Here is a 4,875-nt window from a genome sequence, read left to right on the forward strand (position 1 = left end):
GTCCGCTCCTAAGCTCAATTCTATTGCAATGCTCCATAGGATTCACATCAGGTTTTCCTGGAAGTTGTCCTGGTGCTCTGGATGAAGAGGAAGCTAGTTGGGCAATTTGACTATCCTGGATCTTTTGATGCTTTTCAGAATTATCCATTCTCTGAATGAGCTTTGCTAAATCTTGCTTCATTTCATTCTGACTTGAGATAATTTCTTCAAGCATCTTTTCAACATTTGACTTTGGTAAGCCTTGAAAATTTTGTTGCCCAGCTTGGAAATTTGGTCTTGCCCCCATAGATGGTCCTTGATCTTGATTATTTCTGTAAGAAAAATTTGGATGACTCTTCCATCCAAGGTTATAAGTATTTGAGTATGGGTTGTTCTGCCTTTGATTGTAACTCATGATTGCATCACATTGTTCAAGTTGATTGATTTGTGCAGTGATAGCTCCCAATGGACATGAGTCATTTGAATGCTCTGAACTCCCACATACTTCACAAGATGTACTAATAGCATTGACCATATTAGCACTAGCCCCCATATTCTCAAATTTCTTTGTAAGAGCGTCCAATTTTGCAGACAAAAGAGTGACTGCATCTACATCAAACTTCCCTGATGCTTTAATTGTTGGGTTTACAGAAGAATAGCCACCACTTCTTTCATTTGCCCATTGATGATGATTTTATGCTACACTTTCAATGATTTCTTCGGCTTCATCTAAGCTTTTGTTTATAAGTGCCCCTCCAGCAGCTGAATCAAGGGACACTTTGGTATGATAATTGATACCATTATAAAAAGTGTGCAACACTAACCATCTTTCCAACCCATGATGTGGGCATTGTCTGAGCATACTATTATATCTATCCCATGCTTCAAAAAGAGATTCTGAGTCAGTTTGCTTGAAGCTTGCAATTAAATTCCTCATATGAGCCGTTTTGCTTGGTGGATAGAACTTATCAAGAAACTGTTGCTCACACTGCTCCCAAGTGGTGATGCTATTGGAGGCTAAAGAATTCAGCCATTGCTTTGCCCTATCTCTTAGAGAAAACCCAAATAACAATAATCTAACTACATCTGAAGGAACTCCATTCATTTTCATGGTACCACATATTTCATAAAAGACCTCTAAGTGTTGATTGGGGTCTTCATGAGGTCCTCCACCAAATTGGTTCTGCTGCACCATAGATATGATCGCGGGTTTGATCTCAAAGTTATTAGCTTCCACTGAAGGTCTTGAAATACTAGATCGAAAACCTCTTGCATAGGGTGTTGCATAATCCTTGATTGGTCTATTTGCCATGTTCAAATGTTCCTGTTCTTCAATTTGCCTTTGCAGAATTCTTCTTTTATGGAAAGTTCTATCAATCTCAGGGTCAAAAGGAAAGAATTCCCCTGCAAAGTTAGATCTTCGCATACACAAGAACAAGATAACAAATGGCAATTCGACAAAAAAAGAAAAATAGAAGAATCAAAAATGCAGAATTGAATTTGTACAAAAAGAATTAACAAGAAGTGAAAGTTATACGAGAAAGTAGAAACAGAAATCTAATGATTAGTTACAACTATGCAATATGAAAGGAAAACAAATGTTATGTTTAGTCTAACTCAATTGATAATTCCTAATGTTATAGCGCAGTCCCCGGCAACGGCGCCAAAAACTAGTTACGATCCGCAAGTGTACGGAAATGTCGCAAGTAATATAAAAGATTATCGTATCCACAGGGACTGGAATAAGCACTAGAAATGTCTCAATGCGAATTAGCTAAACAACTATCCAATCGTTTCAAATGCAAAGTAAGGGTAAACAAATCTAATATTAAAGATCAACAAACAAGAGTTTAGTGTTTTGGGTTATGATAAAGGGAGATTCTAGGAATTTCGGTTTCTTTGTAGGATTTCTCGAATGTAAATGGTTCACCAATTCTTATCCCTCAATTGCCAAACATGTAGAAAGTTACCAGTTCTCTCTTGCAATAGACAACCGGCTAAGGACTAAGAAATGTATCTAAATAGGATTGATTAGACATGAACCTATGTTGTCCTTACACAGAACTGCACCTATTACTATGCCTTACTCGGATATCAACATAGAAGCCCACGACTTATTAATCTATCAAGATACAAGAAACTAATCACAAAATCCATCCTACTCTCTTGAATATTCCTATTTCCTCTTCAAGATTGTCTCTCAAACGTCCTTACACGGGCTTGCACCTGTCACGTGGATCCCTCGGATGATCGAGTGAGAGTTTATCTTTACAAACTCCATAAGAAATCCAAACAATTAATCAAGAATGAGAATTAAGCACGAATCACCATCAATCATTCAAGATCTAATTGATACAAGCAAGATAATGTCATTGAAACAAGAAAATGGCAAATCCATAAGAGATTACATCAATCCATCATACAAATACTCCCTTCATCCTAGAATACAAGATCTACTCCATGAATCGAGGAAGAAAACTCGAAGAAATAAAGAATACAAGCATTTCTTAAATCCCCAATCCAAGAAACCAAGAAAAGGGGGAAAGAGAAAACTTATCTACGAAGAAGCCTCGTCTTCGGATCCAATCCTCGCTCCGGGGTCGAAATCGTCAAGAACTCCCCTTGAATCGCCCAGAAATCCTCCCAAGATTGGGAGGAAACCACCAAATCTTGCCTTCTCCCAAAGGGGGAGAGATCCCCTTTCAATTCATGAAGGAAGGTTTAAATAGAGGAGGAAATCGGGCGCCACACGACCCCATGACACGGCCGTGTGAGATCCACACGGCCATGTCCAGTTCCTTCTCTGCCAATGCTGCACGGCCGTGTGGTGCACACGGCCAAGGCCCTCCTGCTCTCTGGAAATGCTACACGATCGTGTGGTGTACACGGCCGCCACCTGCTTGGTCTCTGGAAAATCCACACGGCCGTGTGATGCACACGGCCACCACCTGCTTGGCCTCTGGAAACCTCACACGGCCGTGTAGATCCACACGGCCATGTAAGGCATCTGCTCTGATTTCTTCAAATCAAGACACAGCCGTGTGAGATTCACACGGCCATGTCCTCTTCCCTTCCTGTTAAGACTACACGGCCATGTGTGGTACACGGCCTGATGATCTCTCCCTTCAATTACTTCCAAGCTTGCCCGAGGACGCATAATCTTCACCAATTTCGACTCCTGTGTACAGAAAATGCACAAAAAGCAGATCTCCGAACCAAAAGAGTAAATATGCTAAAAAGGAAAGCTGGAAGTATAAAAATGCATAGATCAAGCATGCTCAAAGTATGTAAATGTGCGTAAAAACATGCATAAAAGAGTATATAATCTACGCACATCAACTGGTTAGTCTCCTTTTCAGTTCAATGAAACTCTTCTCACAATCCGCTGTCCACTCAAATTTTCTATTCTTTCTAGTAAGTACTATCAATAGAGAGGCGATCCTTAAGAAGTTTTGTACAAATTTCCTATAGTAGCCTGCTAGCCCAAGGAAACTTCTGATTTCATTGACATTCTTAGGTCTATTCTAGTTAATCACAGCTTCTATTTTTATCGGATCTACCATAACCCCATCCTTGAAAATAATGTGACCTAGAAAGGACACTTGATCGAGCCAAAACTCGCACTTGGAGAACTTCGCGTACAACTATCTCTGCTGAAGAATCTGTAATACTGTCTTCAGATGTTCAATATGTTCTTCCTGAGTTTTGGAGTATATAAGGATATCGTCTATGAAGACGATTACGAACTTGTCCAGATATACTTTAAATACTCTGTTCATCAAATCCATAAACGTAGCCGGAGCGTTCGTCACTCCAAAAGGCATAACTACAAACTCGTAGCGCTCGTTTCTCATTCAGAATGACGTCTTTGGTACATCATCCGCTTTCACTTTCACTTGATAATATCCAGACTGCAAGTCTATCTTGGAAAATACTGTGACTCCCTTTAACTGATCAAATAGATCGTCAATTCTCGACAGGGGATACCTATTTTTCATGGTTACTTTGTTCAGCGCTCGGTAATCTATACACATTCGCATGGACTCATCCTTCTTCTTTACAAACAACACCAGAGCTCCCCATGGTGAGTGACTCGGGTGAATAAAACCCTTGTCAAGAAGCTCTTATAGTTGTCCCTGAAGTTCTTTCAATTCTTCCGGAGTCATGCGGTAGGGTGCCTTTGAGATTGGATGGGTACCAGGGATGAGTTCAATCTCAAATTTAATTTCCCTATCTGGAGCTAAGCCCGGTAACTCATCCGGAAACACTTCTGGGTAGTCACATACTACTCTAACTTCCTCTAACTTTTGGTCTCCTTCTTGCTGGGTATTAATCACATGAGCTAGAAACCTGACACATCCATCGGCTAACATTTTCTGAGCTTTTATGGCCGATAAGAATTTTTGGGCTCTCTTCTTTGATTCTCCAATGAACTCAAACTTAGACTCTACCTCAGGTTGGAATATGACTCTTTGCTTACAACACTCGATGGAAGCACCATACTTGCTCAAAAAATCCATCCCAAAAATAACATTATAATCAGACATGTTCAGCATTATTAGATCACTGTACAGTTCTCTATCTGAAATTTTGACTGGCACAGCACATAGCCAGTGCGTAGATGTCATTATCTCTCCTGAGGATAGTGTCGTTAAGAACTGTCTGCTTAGGACATTCGTAGGTATATCTATTCTTTCAGCAAATGCTATGGAGACAAATTAATGGGTTGCCCCAGTATCAAATAGCATAGTTGCACAATGATTAAAAATACGTATCTGACCTGTAACAACAGTGGAGACATTTGCTACATACTCTCTGGTAAGGGAGAAAACTCAAGCATTTGTAAAACATGGTGGAGCCTCCAGTCTGCCTTGGTTAATATGAGGACCCTCCAAT

At 40.1% G+C, this 4,875-nt stretch overlaps 1 non-coding gene across 1 annotated transcript; it reads left to right on the plus strand.

Annotated features, from left to right (window-relative positions):
* The first annotated feature begins 812 nt into the window (after positions 1–812).
* LOC122044727 lies at positions 813–918 on the plus strand. The gene has a single exon (XR_006129742.1). It is a non-coding gene; the product is annotated as a small nucleolar RNA R71 (small nucleolar RNA).
* Positions 919–4,875: the final 3,957 nt, after the last annotated feature.

The sequence above is a fragment of the Zingiber officinale genome, chromosome 2A (assembly GCF_018446385.1).
Source record: "Zingiber officinale cultivar Zhangliang chromosome 2A, Zo_v1.1, whole genome shotgun sequence".
In the NCBI taxonomy this organism is placed as follows: Eukaryota; Viridiplantae; Streptophyta; class Magnoliopsida; order Zingiberales; family Zingiberaceae; genus Zingiber; species Zingiber officinale.